The 19,307-nt window shown below is 46.2% G+C and overlaps 1 long non-coding RNA gene across 1 annotated transcript; it reads left to right on the top strand.

Annotated features, from left to right (window-relative positions):
• Positions 1–3,853: 3,853 nt before the first annotated feature.
• Positions 3,854–8,531, top strand: LOC120402086. Its single transcript, XR_005596966.1, has 3 exons — positions 3,854–3,934; positions 4,294–4,442; positions 7,828–8,531. It is a non-coding gene; the product is annotated as an uncharacterized LOC120402086 (long non-coding RNA).
• The last annotated feature ends 10,776 nt before the right edge of the window (positions 8,532–19,307 follow it).

The raw sequence follows: 19,307 nt of genomic DNA, 5'->3' as shown, positions 1-19,307 counted from the left end.
GGCAGCTGGTACCACAGGTGGCTCGCCACAGCATGTTTGCTCTCAGGTGTGGCTCCCCAAAAAGCAGCCTGTGCTAACACATGATTAGGGAGCACTTTCCAGACTGAGTCCATAGGGCAATGTGTGTGCATGCTCCCCAGGTGTGCTCTGTGATATTACATGTGTGCAAGCAATGCAACATTTCCAAAAGGGGCAGAGCTGATACGTATGGTTGCGTGAATCTCACCAAAGAGGGGAAAAGAAAGAGGAAGAGGGAGGAGTGGTAGGATTATGAGGTGACAGAGGAGTACTGAATACATGTTGGATAGCTTACTGGACTCTGAATGGAATATACTGTTCCTACTTATTGACACTTAGTAGTATTATAGAAAATGAAGTCATGGTCACTCAGGATTATGACAAACATAAGAACACTTCAGAGTCAAACTGAACAAGTGTTTAATGCACAAGGTATTTTGTCTTGGGAGATCTGGCATCAGATGACAAGTGAAATGAGTTCTTGGTAAACTTGTGTTTCCTTTAAAAAAAACCCAAAACAACCATGAAATAATTCCCCATGGTTATTAATTTCTGCTCCAAAGACACACCAAGACTCCTGCTGGTCAGGACTGAGGGTTATTGATAGAGCTGGATGGTGACTTTGGAAGTGGAATAGCAGGAGGTGCTGTGGGTCAGGAGTGAGAGGCATCAGCAGAGCTGGAGAGAGAGACTTGGACAGGACTAACAAGGCAAGTAGAGCTGCAGGTTGGGAATGAGATATGTCAGCAGAGCCAGAGTGAGAAACTTGCTTGTTGACCACCATCACTATCCGTGGCTTTAGCCTATACATTTAGTCACTCACTAAAAAAAAAAAAGAGAAAAAGATTCCCATACAGACAGAATTTTTTTTAAAAAAGAAACTAAAATCTGGCATTTGCTCAGGGAAGTTGAGATACCTCTTGAGCATTCAAGACTTGTATGCCTTATATTACATCATGACTTGGACAGCTTGATACGAGGAAGAAATTCTAGCCAACAGCTGGTCTGTTCGGGAGATTAAATAGAATAATCACGATGTGTGACAATAGGAACAAGGATAGCAAATATTTGATTTTGCTTTGTAATATCTCACAGGCTGCTCCAGATTAACAAGAGGAATTTTATCAGGCGTATGAAGTGACTTAGATAAGGCAGATAACTTCAACTCTCACCACTTAACTGTCTGCTCTGACTTAGAGAGAAGGTGGGTGAAGTAATATCTTTTATTGGACCAACTTCTGTCCAGGAGAGCTGTTCTCTTCTCTGTGTGGCTTGAAAGCATGTCCCTCTCACAAACAGAAGTTGGTCCAATAAAAAATATCACCTTGCCCAGCTTATCTCTCTAATATCCTGTGACTGGCATGGCTACAACTACACTAACCCAACCTTACACAGAAATCAAAATGCTCTTTGAAAGAAACATGTTTAGGCAGTAGAAATTAATCCGTTTCCTGTTTATTGATGGGTTGGCCCACAAACTGCCTGCTAGGATCTTCCACAGCACTCATGAGATCTCTTGGGAGGAGCCAAGAAGTTATCTGGACTTTTAAAAATCACAATTTTTGTAACGATTTGTCAGTGTAGCGATGTGGTTACCCCGCTCCTGGGATATGAGGAGTGAGAACAGCTGAGGGAGGCTGGCTGTGTAGCTGGCCACAGGTGTGGCCAGCTCAATCAGGGCCCAGCTGGCCCTGATAAGAGGGCTGTGAGGGAGGAGCTGAGTCAGAGTCTCACTCCAGCCTTGGAGTGGGAAGGACCTAGCTACCTGGGAGCACAGGGACCTGGGGAAGGGCAGGCAGAGCACAGGAGCTCTGTTCTGGTCAGTCCCCAGGCTGAGGCCTTGCTGAAGGCCAAAGGAGGTACTGGGGCTGCATGGAGACAACTGGGCCTAGAAAGGCAGCAGGTCCAATCCCCTTGCCAATGATGAGTGGCCACTAGACTGCAGTTTGCCCAGTGAGCGGTGGCTAGATGATGACTGGCAGTAGTCACTGAGGCAAGGTGTATACAGGGGATTGGGGGTCCCCTGGGAGGGGAGACCCAGAGTGTGGGGACTGCTGTGGGGCAGAACCCCAGGGTAAGGGGCACCAAGGTCCAGGAGAGACCTCATCCAGCCGGAGATGCTTTGAGTGCTGGAATGAGCTAATTCCTGGAGGACCAGCAGGAGGTGCCGTGCTCGGGAGTGCTCGATTTGCTACAGTCAGTAATAAAAATGGTACATTCCTAATATTTCAGAGAGATTTTACCCTGACCAAGAAATATACTTACCATCAAAAACTGTCTTGATTTGATAAATCTGCCTTGATCTGTGCCCTGAAATTCATCTAGGTCTAATAATCCATGCATTGATGCTGTTCTCACTGTTGTTGGATGGGAATACTATAAAGTTCCCTTTCCAGCAGGGTAGTGGTAGACTTGAATCTGTGAAAAGTCAGGTTCCCAAGAGGTTCTGCTGGCACAGACCTTGCCCCCAGCCATCCTCTCACTGAAGCCCCTGGAAACCCCAAACTTATTTTAAATGTTATGCTCCAAGATGTTAGTGGCTGTCATCAATTACAGACCTGGGTAAAGTCAGTGGGTGTACTAAGCACCCTTCATTCAGGCTAACCGAAAGAGCAATTAAATATTCCATTGTGTAGTGAGATCTGAAACATTAGAAACTACCACACAAGGCACTGGGCTGCATGGCAAGGCTTTAGCAGGAACTAAGGGCAGGTCTACACTTAAAATGCTGCATGGGTGCAGCTGCACTGCTGCAGCACTTAAGACATTCCTATGTCGACAGGAGAGAGCTCTCCTGTTGGCTTAGTTAATCTACCTCTCCTAGAGGCGGTAGCTATGTTGATGGGCAAAGCTCTCCTGCCAATGTAGCACTGTCTACACAGGGGGCTAGGTGAGTGTAACTATGTTGCTCTGGGGTATGAATTTTTCATACACCTGAGCAACACAGTTATACCGAGGTAGGTTCTGTAGTGTAGACCTGGCCCACGCCACATGGGCCACAGTGCTTCCTGGATATATATATGAGAGAGAGTGTGTGTGTGTGTTGGTTTGAGCATTAGCCTGCTAAACCCAGGGTTGTGAGTTCAATCCTTGAGGGGGCTACTTAGGGATCTGGGGCAAAATCAGTACTTGGTCCTGCTAGTGAAGGCAGGGGGCTGGACTCAATGACCTTTCAGGGTCCCTTCCAGTTCTATGAGATAGGTATATCTCCATATATTTATTTTGAGAGCCAGCAGATAGTGAGAGACACAACTGTGAGCTTGCTCCCTGAGAGGGAGCAGAGTCAAATGTCAATGGGGCACAGCGCTGGCTGGAAAGGCAGATTTGGAAATTGTGAGCAAGGAAACTGCCTGAAGTTGTTTGTTTCTAGTGTGTTGAGTACGTTCTTTGTAAATAAATAGGACTGCACCAAAGACATACCTGACCCCCATCATCAATTTCTCTTCTTCATGGAAACAACCCAGCACGGCCCCAAAAATTGGCTAGCCACTTGGGCCAACTATATATTCTGGGGCACGGGTGTCCTGGGCTTTCTGCTCCATCTTGGTAACTCCTTCCCCAGATTTTAGAGAATGCTGTCTCTCTGATCCCCTGGCTTCCTGCTACAGGAAACTACCTGGTCAGAGCCACTAGCCCTTCTAATCCAGGAAGTCCTTTGCAGGAAGGAAGAAGCCAGATCTCCACATGGCAGCAGAAGTGGGGGAACTTCCTTTCTTGCTGCAGTGGTTGCTACACTAAATAGCAAGGGCACAGATGCCACAGGAGCTTTAATATGGTCACTAACCAGCATCATCTTCTGTAATACCCAACAATGGTTGGGATGCCAACCCATGCAAACAGACTCAGCAGGGTTTGTTCAGACCTGGCAGCTGCAGCCTTCTGTGAGAGGTCTCTCCTGAAAGCCACATGCACAAAGGTCAGGCTGAACAGATTTCTTGTCCCTTTCAGAGTGCTCTGAAGGCCCCTCCCAAAGCCCTCGCTCTGGCAAGCCAGCAGTGAGATCCATGGGTGAGGCGCTCGGCTGGGAATTCAGTCGTGCTGCCAGTCCCAAGAAGTTCAGTCCTAGGAGCTATCAGCAGAAACATCCAAGCTGATCTCAACCACTGTGACAGGACATAGGAAAACAGGCTAGTTTTTAAGCAGCCATGTCACAGATCAGTTATGGCTATGTGGATCAGAGCCTACACTTTGATTTACACTCTGAAGTAAGTGGGTAAGCAGTGTGAGACACGGTTCTCAGGACTTATATTGCTCATGGCAGCCTGTCTCTTTCAGGGAAGCATGGCGATAATGCATCTGGATGATCTTCGAGGGTAGACCCGAGTAAGAACACATTTCATCAATCCAACCTGGAGGTGCTACAGACCTGGTTAACTGTGGCAATGTCTGCAACAGAGAAGACCCTTAAAGCACAGATTGGAGAGGTACCTGTTCCCTCGCCTTTACCCATTTCAGTCTCCTGGCCACCAGTTTAGTTAGCAATCATCCTCCACCCACTGGAACTGGCTACGCTCAGTATGCACAGGCTGCTCCTTACTCAGTATTTTCCCCAGTTGCTATAAAATAGAGAACAACTCATTTCAAACTGAATGAGACCCAGCTTCAGTGATTTCCTCTGGCAGGAATCCAAGTCGCTGAGCCAATGGCACACTCCAGAATCAGGGGAACCTTTAAAAGACAAAAACGTGTTGACAACACTGCTTGATCCTTGTGTCAAGGGTAGAATTAGCACCATACTTCCGCGCAAAGTAGGCATGGATCACTGGAAGGATGTTGTCATAAATGAAGTGCTGGAGGCTATGTACTTGTCTTTCTCTTTCCCTCCTTCCTTTCCAGGCCAATTACACCTGCTAACACATAGTCTCTCCTAGGAACAAGTAGGCCCTGAAAAAGAGACTGCAGGCTCCTCCTCTGTTCATTTTGGTCCTAATTTCGTTCTGGAGTCAGGGGTAATTCCACCTAAGACAATGGAGTTGCACGGATGCAATACTAGTGTAAGTGAGAGGAAAATCAGATCCTCTGTGTCTAGTAGATGCTGAGGTGAAGGAGCGAAGATTGATCACTCCAACATTAGTGAAAATGTAGGGCCTGATTCTGATACCACTTATACCATTTATACAGTGATGTGACTCTACTGACTTCAGTGGCATATAGAGAGCTGGCTTGGTTTATTTCTCAGCAAATCAGAAACCAACTTACTCATGAAAATACCATTTAAAAATGCACTGCACTTTTACAAATGAGCTGGTTTCTGATTGTTTACCAGTGTTATTAACATTTTTTGTGCATAGTGTGATTGGGTGGTACCAGTTCTGTTTGCCAAGGGGAGCAACATTTCTATCCCTTGTTTATTTCACATTGTCTGCAGTATTTTCCCAGCTCATCTTCATAGGTGAAATGATCAGGTTTCTGCAATTTCTTTGTTAGAATGCATGAAGTGGCCACAAATCACCAGTTCTAACAGTCATTTCCATTCCCTTCAGCTTTGAGTACAGAAAGGTCTAAGGCCTGGGCTACACTAGCGGGAGGGTTCGAACTAAAATACGCAACTTATTCACGTAGCTGAAGTCAAAGTATCTTAGTTCGACTTACCTGGCCGTCTTCATGGTGGCGAGTCGACTGGCGTGGCTCCCACTTTGACGCTGCTTACTCCTCCTGTCGAGGTGGAGTACGGGTGTCGATTAGCGGATCAATTTATCGCATCCAGATGAGACGCGATAAATCAATCCCCGATACATCGAACATTATCCGCCGATCTGGCGGGTAGTATAGACGTACCCCTAGACTCCATGAAAGAAACAGGAGTCAAAGGAACAATGAAGTCTTGACAAATGTTGTTTGAAATTCTCAGGATGCCAGATCAGACTCCTGGGCATGGTAAGTGGCAAACACAGCACTGGGATTTCTAAACAGTGAGAAGTCACAGACCACATGGCAACCTGCTTCACACCCAGATGTGGAGAGAGGAGAAACAACAGGGCTAATTCTGCTCCCAGTGACACTGATGTGATGTCAATCCAAAGCAACTCAGTTGAAGTCGGCGGAGTGACTCTGGGTTTACACCAGAGACATTGAGAGCAGAATACCGGCCAGTGGCAGAGGATGTAGTAAGGGGACCACTTGGCAAAGCAGGATTCAAAGACCCACAGGGAGCATGGATTTTACAAGAGGTGTTGCTAGCTAGCAATAACAACTTGGAGCTCTTCAAAGGTGTCTCCTTCTGGAGTTCCCAATAGCGGTGAGTGAGGTGACAGGTAAAGGCAACGGAGTGCAGGTTGTGGAAACACAGGGTGCAGCAATCATCCTCTGCCTAGAGAACTCTCCCAGGAGGAGTAAATTGCATGACTGTCAATGGGAACTTCTCTAACTAGAGAGATGCACCGTTAACATAGAGAATAAGTTGCTAATAGACAATAATGAAATAATAGGTGACAGCAAGATGAGAAGACGGTGAGGGAGAGAAAGATGAATAGAGGAGTGACCTATTCCTCAGGTCCTTAGCCTAAGAGTGTCACTTCTCTGGACTTTTTTAGGCTTGGAATATGGTTTTACTAATGGTGCATATAACCAAAGAAAAAAAGAAGAGAAATGGTGGGCTCATCCCTGCCCTTGGAGATGCAGGCGAAATGCCTGTTGACTTCAAAGCTTTTCCCACGTCTCTGAATTGGGCCCAGTGATTTTAACGACAGGAGCATGTGTTTTCCTTTCCCTCTCTTGCTCGCTTTCCTCAGACTTTGTCTTGCCACCGCTCTCTGACAGCTGCTCAGTAGCAGAAGTGCGCCCTTGTAGTGACTCTACCTGAGATTGCTAGGCTGGTGCTGAGAGACCACTGATAAAATCCATTATTAATGACATGGTGGGCCTGAGAACCTCCCCCTGCCGATTACTCACTTGGTATCAGGTTGAGCTTTCCTCCCCTCTGTACACTGTACTCCCTTTTCACTCCTGTGACTGGATTACAGGCTCACGTACTGAGAGGGAGGGAAGGGCCAGCAGAATTTCAAAGTCTGAGAGAATAGCAGAAATTTTAGCTTTCCCTAGTGAATTTTCCAATCAGGCTGTGTTATATGAGCCTGGTCCGTGGATGGATAAACAAACAAACAAATAAATAAATAAATACATATTTGGCATCTTTGAGGTGCTCAGTGAATTAACTGAGGCTTTGTAGTCACAGAGGAGGATCTATAGAGGTGGAAACTTACTGTGCCCTCCACTTCTTCAGACACTGTCACCCCGAATAAAGGCATCATTGTCCTGCACATCCATGAAGACTGCCTGGCAGTGCAGTGTGTGCAACATAACCTTTGTATTTGATGTTGCCATTTTAGAAGTGATATGTGATTACTCCTTATCCTGATCTCTACAGAGATAGACATTTACTATCTCTATGTTGATAGACATTTTCAGAGGATGTTCTAGCGTGTGGTGAACAGAAATTGGGCTGAGCTGTAACATCTAAGCTTCTAGGATCATTTGCTTTTAGATATTCTGTCAAATGCAGTGCATTTGTATCATATGGGCCCATTGCAGAGATAGGGCATCCCCTGTCCCTTAAAATAAGGGACCATCCCTTATTTCATCGATTTGTTCCTTAAGGTGACCACCTGTCCCTTATTTTATGATGTATTAAAACTTACAAATAAGTACTATTTTAAACATTAAATTGAAGTTTCTGATAATTGCACTGTATACTTGAGAGAAAAAATACATGATATGCTAAGGGAAATCATGTTTCCCTAAAATGTCTCTTCAAATAAAGTGTTGTCCCTTATTTTTCATGTGGTTTTCCCTTATTTCCATCCAATAAAGGTGGTCATCCTACGCAGAGACTACTTTTAAAGAACCCAGTACCAGCTCAAGAAGCATTCCTGCCTGACCCGAACTGGTTCCATAACATTGCCTCGAAAATGCACTTACCCCTATGATCAAGGTGGCTCACAGCCAAAGAAGTTAAACCAACCATCTGTCTAGGAAAATTCAGACATGCAGTAGCTGGCTGAACACACACACAGAGCAGGCTGGCTGGCGCATGACACGCTGAACAGATCAAATAATGCAGCCTTGAAGCCAAGAGAAATCTCCAGTACCTGCTATCATGTTGTGACCCCTTCTGGGTCTCCCCTCGCTTCTTCCTTTTATGGCCAGAACAGACTAATTTCCTATTATGTTTCTACAGTGACATTCACCTAGATCCCGAGACATGAATCTCACAAGTTTACTGTCATTTACAGTCAGGCAATACTCTGAGCTGCTCATGCCAGTAAAGTGTTTTTTTTTTTAAATGGACCAGATCCTCAGCTGGGGTAAATCAGTGCTGTATCTTCAGAGGCCACCTTGTGATGAGGTGCTTTACCTGACACAGGACAGACTTGAAGTGGAGTAAAGGCAAGGGAGCCAGATTCTCCTCTTATTTACACTGGTGAAAATCAGGACTGACTCTACTGAAGCACTGGAGTTACACCCAGGTAAAGCTAGCCTGACAGAATAAGGATGAATAAATGATCTCTTCTGAAGCAGGTTTCTCCCATATGGCAGAGTTAATGTTTTGGAGGGATCTCTTGGGCCTCCTCTGGTTTCCCAGGCCAGCCACACCATCAGAAGCCTTGCATTGGACATAGCTTCCTTTGGTGTCTGGCATTTGTGCTTGTTGGTGAGATGAAGTTGTGATGGGTTGGATCACAGAAATCCCCTGGGGGCTGCCATCTGATGTGCCAAGACTACTTCTGCCCCTGCTTTCCCTGCCAGCTTGGGACTCCAGCACCCTGTCTTGCTGAGCCAAACACGCCAGTCGGCTCCAATACAGACCCAGAGTGCCCCAAAGCTACAGACTTAATTGAAAGCAACTTAAGAGGTGTTCCTGTCTTTAACACTCAGATGCCCAACTCCTAATGGGGTCTAAACCCCAAATAAATCCATTTTACCCTGTATAAAGCTTATACAGGGTAAACTAATAAATTGTTTGCTCTCTATAACACTGATAGAGAGATATGCACAGCTGTTTGCCCGCCAGGTATTAATACATACTCTGGGTTAATTAATAAGTAAAAAGTGATTTTATTAAATACAGAAAGTAGGATATAAGTGGTTCCAAGTAGTGACAGACAGTACAAAGTGACTTACCAAGCAAAACAAAACATGCAAGTCTAAGCCTAGTACAGTAATAAAACTGAGTACAGATACAATTTCACCCTCAGAGATGTTTCAATAAGTTTCTTTCACAGACTGGACGCCTTCCTAGTCTGGGCACAACCCTTTCCCCTGGTACAGCCCTTGTTCCAGCTCAGGTGGTAGCTAGGGGATTTCTCATGATTGCCGCTGCCTTTGTTCTGTTCCACTCACTTATATATCTTTTGCATAAGGTGGGAATCCTTCGTCCCTCTGGGTTCCCACCCCTCCTTCTCAATGGAAAAACGCCAGGTTAAAGATGGATTCCTGTTCAGGTGACATGATCATACCTCACTGTAAGACCCCAAGCCTTCATTCCTCCCAGCCTGACTCACAGGAAGGCCTGCCTGCAAAGAGAGCCATCCACAGTCAGTTGTCCTGGTTGATGGGAGCCATCAAGATTCCAAACCACCATTAATGGCCCTCACTTTGCATAATTACAATAGGCCCTCAGAGTTATATTTCATATTTCTAGTTTCAAGTACAAGAGTGATACATTGATACAAATAGGATGACCACACTCAATAGATTATAAGCTTTGTAATGATACCTTACAAGAGACCTTTTGCATGAAGCATATTTTAGTTATATTATGTTCACACTCATCAGCATACTTTCATAAAATCATATAGAGTGCAACATCACAGAAGTGACTTGAGCACAACTCTGTGCTCTGCACCCTCTCCCCTGGAGCTGGACATGCTGCTACAAAGTCCCCAGCCCCTGGCAGTCTGTGAGCACAGGACCACAACCCAAATTCCCCAATTGTGTGTAAAGCTGCTTCACTTATTTAATAAGGTGCACTTTTAAAAAAAGGAAACAGGGCTTCTACCCACAGAAATGCAGCACATGGTGAGTTTCAGTCGGTGGAAGTGAGTGTGATAACAGAGCAAGCACCCAAAGCCCACCTAACAATGGGACCTCATGCCCTTATTCCGGTGTGTTATTCTCTAGCACTCCAGCACCACTGTATGTTCTGCCAGCCTGTGTACAGACCACTGGCTAAAGGAATCATGAGCGCAGATGGTGCCTTTCTGTATTAGGGACTGATCCGAAGTCTAAAGCCATGTCTACACTACAAAGTTTTGCCGACATAAGTTACGTCAGCATATAGCTGCCACAGTTAGTATATCCCTTGTGTGTGTGCGTACTTGGATCCTTGTGTCGGCACAACGCATACTCGCCACAAATGCTTGTGTTGATGCACAGTGCAGTGCACCATGGGTAGGTATCCCGGTGTGCAACCTGCTACCATTTAGCATGTTGTCTTTTGGGTAGTTTTGGTGGGGCAGGAATGGCTTGCGCATGGGTGATGGGGAGCAAGAGGTCAACTTCCCATAATGCAATGTTCTCCCTCCCATACTATCATCTCTATCCCATAGTCTCTCCATTGACTTTGGATCATGCCCTGAGTTAGTTGAAGCAACTGAGGTACTGGAGCTACCAGTGACATACTCTGTAGCACTCGTAAGTCAAACATAGGCCCTCTACACAGACACATGGTGTGACAGAACTAGAAAGGTGAAGAGAGGGGTGTCTGAAAACTGAACTGCTAGGTGGGGATTCACAGGCTTTGAGGGCCAAATTCTGCTCTAAGCTACACCCTTTATTTCATCAGTCTCCCATGGATGACTGAGAAATCAAGAGCAGGGCATTCACAAGTATCTCTCACTTCACCCTTCCACATTCAGGAGTGGAAATGGAGAAAGGATCAGGTTCCAGGAGGGACCTAAATTGGTGTGGGACTAGAGGCTCAGGAATACAAACCTGGGGTTGGCTTCTGGGAGACAAATAGCAGAGCCTCAGTATTAACAGTGGCCTCAGAGGGTGAAGTCAATGGGAATTTTGCCATTGACTTCAATGGGGCCACTATTCACTCCACATGTCTAATAAACCCTGTATCTTACAATTCTGCCTGCTTGCCATGACACTTATTGCTAATGAAACAGCAGTATTCTATGCTCCACTTGTCTCTATCTTCATTTTCTTTCAGGGAGTTCTATCTATCTCCCTCCTCCCATTCTAGTCTGATCACAGACTCTTTCTTCTCCCTCTGTTTCCTTCTCTCTCTCTCAAACACACACACGTACCCTGGGAGGAATGTGTCCATAAGAAGTATTTTTACTTGGCAGACCAGGTAAACGTTCTGTTTTGGCTGCAGCCAGTGGAGCAGAGATCTCCTGTGTCACGTTTTAGCTCTTTCCACCTGATCGAGAAGATTACTTCACCCGCTGAATGAGTCTGAGAGACATGATTACAGGGCCAAGGTGTGACATTATTGACATAAACTGCAACCACTGTTATATATTTGCAGCAAATATTGTACAAAGGTTGTCGTGTGAGGTGTCTATAAAAAGGTTATGATTTGCTGGTTATGATTATGCTGTCCGTATGTGTGTATCATTGTGTAGTTGAAGTTATTAATACTGGCTAGGAACTTGTATCTCAGTGTGTTTTGATTCTAAGTAGCCTCAGTGAAGCATTTGGTCAGCTTCTTGAGAAAGGACTATTCTCAGTAGGTGCCCAATCAAGAAACACTTAACTGACAATGAACTTTGGGAGATGCCAATCCACATCTGAGCTTTCCTGGGAATGTTTTCAAACTAACATGTAAACAATGGCGTTGGCCTGTAAAGAACTGAGTCATGCATGGACATGTGACTTGTCCATGTGACTCCAAACTCCATCTTGCTGTGATTTTGCACAGGGGAACCAAGGGGTTTCCGCCCACAAGAGACAGAATATAAAAGGCCCTAGAAACCCCTCCATTTTATCTTCAATCCTGCTTCTGACCTCTGGAGGAACCTTGCTACAAACTGAAGCTCTGAACAAAGGACTGAATGATCCATCCCAGATGTGGATGTACTCCAGAGACTTGATTTGAACCTGCAATTTATTCCACCACTGCTACAAGCCTGAACCAAGAACTTTGCCACTACTGTATGTAATTGATTCCATTTAACCAATTTTAACTCTCATCTATATTTCTTCCTTTTTATGAATAAACCTTTAGATTTTAGGTTCTAAAGGATTGGCAACAGTGTGATTTGTGGATAAGATCTGACTTGTATATTGATTTGGATCTGGGCTTTGGGATCGGGAGAACCTTTTTTCTTTTTTCTTTCATAACCATTTGTCCCCATTACGAGTGGCACTGGTGGCGATACTGGGAAACTGGAATGTCTAAGGAAATTGCTTGTGTGACTTACGGTTAGCCAGTGGGATCAGACCGAAGTCCTCTCTGTTTGGCTGGTTTGGTGTGCCTTAGAAGTAAAGGAACCAGGGCCGTCTCCAGGCACCAGCTGAGCAAGCTCGTGCTTGGGGCAGCAGATTCTATGGGGCAGCATTCCACTCAAACCTAGGGCGGCATGGCCGCTTTTTTTTTTCCGCTGCTCCGGCCGCCCTGTGTGTGGGGCGGCATGGAGGAGGGGCGCGCCCTGCAGCAAACTCAGCAGGGCAGCCCGTGTCCTTCCCTCCCCTCCGACCGGAGCGGAGCCCTCCCGGCAGGCGGCGCAGCGATCGGGACCGCGAGATGAGCGCCCCGCTGAAGCGCTGGCCACCCCCCTTCTTTCTCTTTCCCTTCCCCCCATTAGACTGGGCACGCACGCTGCAGCACAGGGAGTCCCCTGGCTCCGGCCACCCTGTAGGGTTTTTTTGTTTTGTTTTTCCCCTGCTTTACCGGCCGCACCGTTGTTTCTCCCCACACTCCCCCCTCCCGCTTTGCTGCTCCAGCCGCACCGTTTTTGTGTTGTCCCCCCACCCCGCTTTGCCACTCCAGCCGCGCCGTGTTCCCCCCCCGCTTTGCCGCTCCAGCCATGCCGTGTTCCCCCCCCGCTTTGCCGCTCCAGCTGTGCCGTTTTTTGTTTATTTTTCCCCTGCTTTGCTGCTCCGGTGGCCCCGCATTTTTTTTTTTTTTTGCTTGGGGCAGCAAAAAAGCCTGAGCCGGCCCTGAAAGGAACCCCAGCTTTGGGCTGTAACTGCCCTGCTCTGAGCAATTTGTCCTGACTTGATACTCTCAGAAGTGTCCCACCAAAGGCAGCATCATTACACAAGGAATCAAGTGAACCTTGAAAGAAGAAATGTCAAGACAGACTGATGCCTTTGGGCTGAGTTCTTGTACCTTAGGCCCATCAGTTTGGACTCAAATGTTAGCTCTATACAAAGGACAGACAAAGATAGTGAGGAATCAAGATACTATAGTAGCAACTGTGTAGGCCCAGATTCTCTCTTGCCATAAGGCCCCTTTATGTTATTTTGGCAACTTTTAAGTGGCTGGAAAGAGGCTTACCTGGCCCCCACAGAGTATCTCAACTGTAGCAAGTGCTTCTGTGAGCAGCGTGGAGCTGTCATAATAGTTCTCTGTGGACCCTCCCCCTCCCCCCAAAGAAAAGAGAGTGAAGGTGAGCCAGCGGCCTCGCTGGAGTGCAGTACGCTCTGGCTATTCTGTGCCACCATAACGGCATGTGAAGGACCACTACAAGCCAGCATAACTTACAGAGATCCAGGGAAAGTTGTGTCAGGGGCTGGCTGAGTCTCCAGCATGGCCCAGAAGTAAAGAGGCACAAAGGTGACTTAAAGACACTTCTCCACTCTTCCCTGCATTAAGGGACCTGGGCCTTGCTGTTTAGACCTGCTCTGCCTTGAGATTTTTAAACGACCTGGCAATCTGTATGGAAGAAGCGTATCGTGTTTTCAAGACATGTTCTAAAGCTTTACCCAGGGCCGGCTCCAGGCACCAGATGAGAAAGCATGTGCCTGGGGCGGCACATTGAAGCATGTGCCTGGGGCGGCATTCCGGCCAATCTTGGGGCGGCCAGCCCAGCCATACAGGGACACGGACCCTGGCCCGGGGGGCGGGGCAGGAACTATCGATCCGCGCCGCTCATCGTGCAGCCGGGCTCCCCGGGAGGTGCCACTCCCCGCCACCTGCACCGGCCTCCGCCTCCCGCGCCGCTCTGAGCCCAGCCTGGCCGAACCGTCTTTAAAGGAGTGGCTAAGCCACCACCTCCTGCAGCCCCTGGGCACCGGAAGGAGGGAGGGTTCTGTGGCGGCCCAGCGGGCAGCGGAGGGAGGGTTCTGTGGCGGCCCGGCGGGCAGTGGAGGGGCAAGCCCCACTGATCCCGGCGCCATTGCACTGTGCCGAGCCCCGCTGCAATGCCGGCCCCGCGCGGAGATCACAGACCCCAGCCAGTGCTGCCTCTGTTAAGCATCCTAAAAGATGCCCATCCCAGAGTGGGGAGCCCCTCTCGCCCGGCTGCAAGCCAGTGCCTGGCTGCCCACAGGCGGAGGGAGTGGGCGGATGTTTTTTTTTTTTTTTTTTGCCTGGGGCAGCAAAAAAGCTAAAGCCGGCCCTGGCTTTATCGATGCAAATTCGTGTTTTGGAGAATTGAGAGGAGGCTGTGCACAGGGCTGTGATGAAGATGTGACCCACAAGACACTGGGGAAGAGATTGCTTGGAAACCAGTCACATGACATGCATGAGTGTTATGAAAAGTTATTCCCAGAGACATGGCAGAGGATGGTATCCAGACTCTAGCCGCTATTGCTGAAAGAGCATCAGGTGTTCCAGAACTTTGCTTGTTTAACTATTCCACAGTCTTCACACAGTATTGCATCTGTATCAGTCCAGGGAGAGAAGGGCTAACCTCCAGGCGGAACTTTTGTGCTCTATGCACTGTAGTTGCATGATGGGGGGTGGGGGGGCTGCAATTTGTATATTTCTTGGGTCACAAAGGTCTCTCTCCTTTTCTCCGTTCATTCATCACTGTGTGTGTCCAGTAAGATGGATTAACTCACTCTTTCCTCTTGGTGTGGAAACAAGTGAAACCTCTATTCCTTCCCAATGACGTGTTTGTGTGTGCATTTGCCTATGAGACTGTTTCTGGTTTTTGCTGGTGCTAAATATGTTTGTGAATCCTTGCACGTACTAGTGGGTGGAATGTGTGCTAACACAGCCTAGCCACCACATACTGACAACTAGGTTGCACATGTTAAAATAACACTCCCCACTCTTGCTTGTCTTCTTCTACTCTCTCGCTCTCCCGTCGCTTGACAAAGTTGAAAGGGAACAAGCTCCAGTTATTAAAATAGCTCCAGTCTAGCTTCCTTGGTCTATTTCAGGAATCCTGAGGGCTAGTTCCATCTTGAAACAGATGAAATACAGAGTCCTTGCGGAAACTGCAGCCGCAAGGGGCTGTCATCCAAAACAAAACCAGTTCCCTGCTAACCCAGAGCGACTCATTTTCACCCCATCCCCTCTCACTACTTAAAATAAAGTGTGGCTGTTGGGGGTTTTTTGTGTGTGTTACATTCTTTTGCTTATCGTGCTAAGTCCAACGGTATTCCGTGGTGAAACTGCTGACAGTATTATGATCCCACAGACCCATGACATACTATCTGGAACTACCATCAGAATGACACCACTGCACAGCTTGTGCCTGGATTGATTTTTAAAAGGCCAGGTCCTCAGCTGGTGTAAATTAGCATAGCTTCATTGAAGTCAATGGGCCACATCCGCAGCTAGTATAAATCAGTGTAGCTTCACTGATGTCCATGGAGTGAAGCCAATTTATACCAGCTGAGGGTCTGGCCATTGATTTCAGTGCAGCTGTTCTGATGTACACCAGCTGAGTCTCTGGCCCATAATGTTGAAATCAAAACACCCAGCATCCCATTAACTGAATCCTGACTAGCTACCTGCTTCCAGTGTGCCTTCCCTTTCTTAGCCTTAATTTCTTAGGCCTTGTTCCAAATGCTGCTTCTACCTGGATCTGTCTGCTTTGCTGGAGAGGACAACAAGGAACACCAGACCTATCCACAAACGCCTCAAAATTGGTAGTGTGGTTAAACCCTCATGTTTGGCCTACACTGTGTCTGAGTTTGTAAATATTTCCAAAAATCTCCATCTGTCCGATGGGAATGTGCTCTTAACCCTTAAGAATGAGATTCAGTTGTAAATATTAAAGGTGTTTTAACTCTCAACCCCCTGAAAAAATACTAGTCACCTTTCCTCAAGAGAAATTTGATTACAGATTGCAAACTGCTTGTTCTCATAGTACAGTGAAAAGTGCCTTTAAGGCCGGATAGTTCATCTGCAAGAAAGATATGCAGACTGATTGCCCATGTGTCTGAACCTTGCTAGTTTGCATGTGAGCTCCCAGGGTGTGATTTGAATTGTATGATGACAGAAATGCTATGATCTGATGTTGTTGTAATGTTCCAGTTTAATGTCACTGTAGGTGGTTTGTTTGTTATAAAGAGACAAGCAGGATAAGAGAGTGAAATGTGTCAGGATGCAGCAATTGTGAGCTTTGAACTTTCTAAGCAGAAATATCAAATATGTAGATTTCTTAGCATAAAGCCTACAAACCTTTCAAGAATGATTTAAGGGTATCTTAAATTACATAAATATCTAAACTGTGAGCCCTCTGCATCAGAGACTGCATTTCTTTTACTGGTCTGTACAATGCCAAGAACAATGGGGCCTTGATCCCTAGTGAGAAGGCTACTGCAATATATCTATATTAATAATACTAATATCTAAGAACTTGAGGGGTGAAAAAATATTATTTTTGTAAGTTTGTTGCTGTGCAACAGTAGAGCTGAGTGAAAATTGAAATTTCTATCCCAAGGGTGATTCTGGTATTTCAACATTTGTTTTAGTCCTGGACTGGGAGGAAAAGTTGAAATATCAAACCTTTTTGAAGAATGGCACATTCTGAAAAAAAATTCAGTTTGGAAATGACAAAACCGTTTATTAGAGAGACAAGGTGGGTGAGGTCACAACTTTTAGTGGATCAACTTCTGTGAGTGAGAGAGACAAGCTTATGCAGCTCTGTGTAAGCTTGAAAGCTTGTCTCTCTCACCGACAGAAGTTGGTCCACTAAAAGATATCACCTTACCCACCTTGTTTCTTTCTCATCCTGGGACCAGCAAGGCTACCACGCTGCCTGAAGCGGTTAATGTCAATCAAAAAATGCTAACGAACTGTCCGTGTTCCTGAATTGAAGTGTTTGGGTTTGGTTTGAATTTTTAAACTGAATTTTAGTGCTTCATTTTGAGTCAGTTCAACATTAAACTGCATTTCTCTGTGGTGGCATGTTGCCTTATTGTAGTGTGGGTTGCCTCACGCCCCCATACTTCCTCTGAGCCAGACTGCCTGGCTGGACTACATCTCACATGATGTACTTGCAACTACGTGACTCCCATGAAGTACCATGCCACTCAGTCAGAGGAAGACTGACATGCATTAATGATGCAGCAAGCCTAACCCATAGGTGAGAGTAGGGGCCTGGAATACAACATCCATGAGGCATTGTGCCTTAGTAGGAAATACAAGTTAATGTTGAGCTGACTCCGAGCATATTGAGTCAGTTCAACTACCCAAAATATTTAGATTCAAGTCAAACTGACTGGGAATGAAACATTTGTTTGGGATTTTCCAATGGAAAATTGAAAAATGTAGGTGCAAAATTGAAATTTTCCTGTGGAAAAATTTGATTTTGTGGAAAGTGTATTTTCCATTGGACAATCATTCTGGTGGAAAATTCCCAACCAGCTCAATGCAACCATCTGTTAGAAGGTTCATTTCTAAGTAAGAGGTAACGCAGGTTTAATCAAATGCACAATGGGGCCAGATCCAAAGACCATTGAAGTCAAAGGAAGTCATTCCATTGACCTCAATAGGCTTAGGATCAAGGCCTAAAGTTACTTGTATGTTTAAAATGCAAGTACAGTATATGTTGTATCCCCGCCTCCAAAGGCTAAGCCACATAGAGGATACTTTTTCACACTGTTTCTTCACACAACTCATCAAACTTGTTGCCAGGGGATGTTGTGGAGGCCAAAAGTATAACTGGGTTAAAAAAAGAATTAGATAAGTTCATGGATGATAGGTCCATCAATGGCTATTAGCCAAGGTGGTCAGGGATGCCACCCCATGCTATGGGTGTCCCTAAACCTCTGACTGCCAGAAGCTGGGACTGGATGACCGGGCATGGATCACTCAATAATTGCCCTGTTCTGTTCATGCCCTCTGAAGCATCTGGCATTGGCCACTGTTGGAGACAGGATACAGGGCTAATGGGACCATTGGTCAGACCCGATATGGCTGTTCCTATGTTCTGCTGTCAGCTAACGGATTTACTCCATTAGCTCAAGTAATAAAAGTCAGTGCTTTGGTGCTGGAAGTCCCGTGTTCCAGTGTGGCCGATGAACTATGGTTGGGAGGTCCTGCCCCATAAAACTTAAATGGAATAATTTGCAAGTTTTAGAATCTTTGCATGTCAAGTTAGCTGTAGAAACAACTCTTTATAGGTATATAAACTGTAAACACTCATTGAGTCAGATTCAAGGCTTCATCTTTCATGAATTGCAGCACAGAAGGTGCAAACCTCAGAGGAGGGGAGGCACAGCAGCCAGTTTTGCATCTCCTTATCAGCTGGGGTCAACTGATTTGTCTAACGTCTTCAGTGGAAGTCACTGAAGTTGATAGAGCCACATTGCTTTACACTAGCTGAGGAACCTGCCCCACCATCACTCTTTCAGCAGCTACCCTCAGTAGACTGACTCTCCGAGTTCTCCTAACTTTGCCTTGCTGAGTGATGGAATCTGATCAACACCAGTGTCACTGACATAAATGGCTCACTTCCCCTCATGCTCACACAATTATCTCCTCTTTCCATAGCAACATTTCAGCATGTGGCTAACAACTATGAACTGACTATACAGGTGAATTAGGTTGTTGGGCAGATCAGGATGGGTGAGAGTCATCATCAGAATTTATAACATGAAGTTTGTAATCTAATTGGGTATTTAACCAGACCTCTGGGAATAGAGTAGGATGGGTTGAGAGCTCTCAGTTCATCATGCTTGACACAGACATACAGACGAAGCTTTGAGAACTATGTGAAAGGTATCTATAACTAGGGGTCTACCAAATTCATGGCCATGAAAATCGCATCACGGACCGTGAAATCTGGTCTCTGGCCTCCCAGTTCTGAAGGCAGAGCGGAGAATGGCATCTGATGGCTGTGTGCCCAGCTCTGAAGGCAGTGCCGCCACCAGCAGCAACCCAGAAGTAAGAGTGGCACTACCATACCACCCTTACTTCTGTGCTGCTGCTG

Source organism: Mauremys reevesii, linkage group 3 (assembly GCF_016161935.1).
Source record: "Mauremys reevesii isolate NIE-2019 linkage group 3, ASM1616193v1, whole genome shotgun sequence".
NCBI classification, from domain to species: Eukaryota; Metazoa; Chordata; order Testudines; family Geoemydidae; genus Mauremys; species Mauremys reevesii.
Note: the sequence above shows the minus strand (reverse complement) of the source record. Positions and strands in the feature narration are given on the sequence as shown.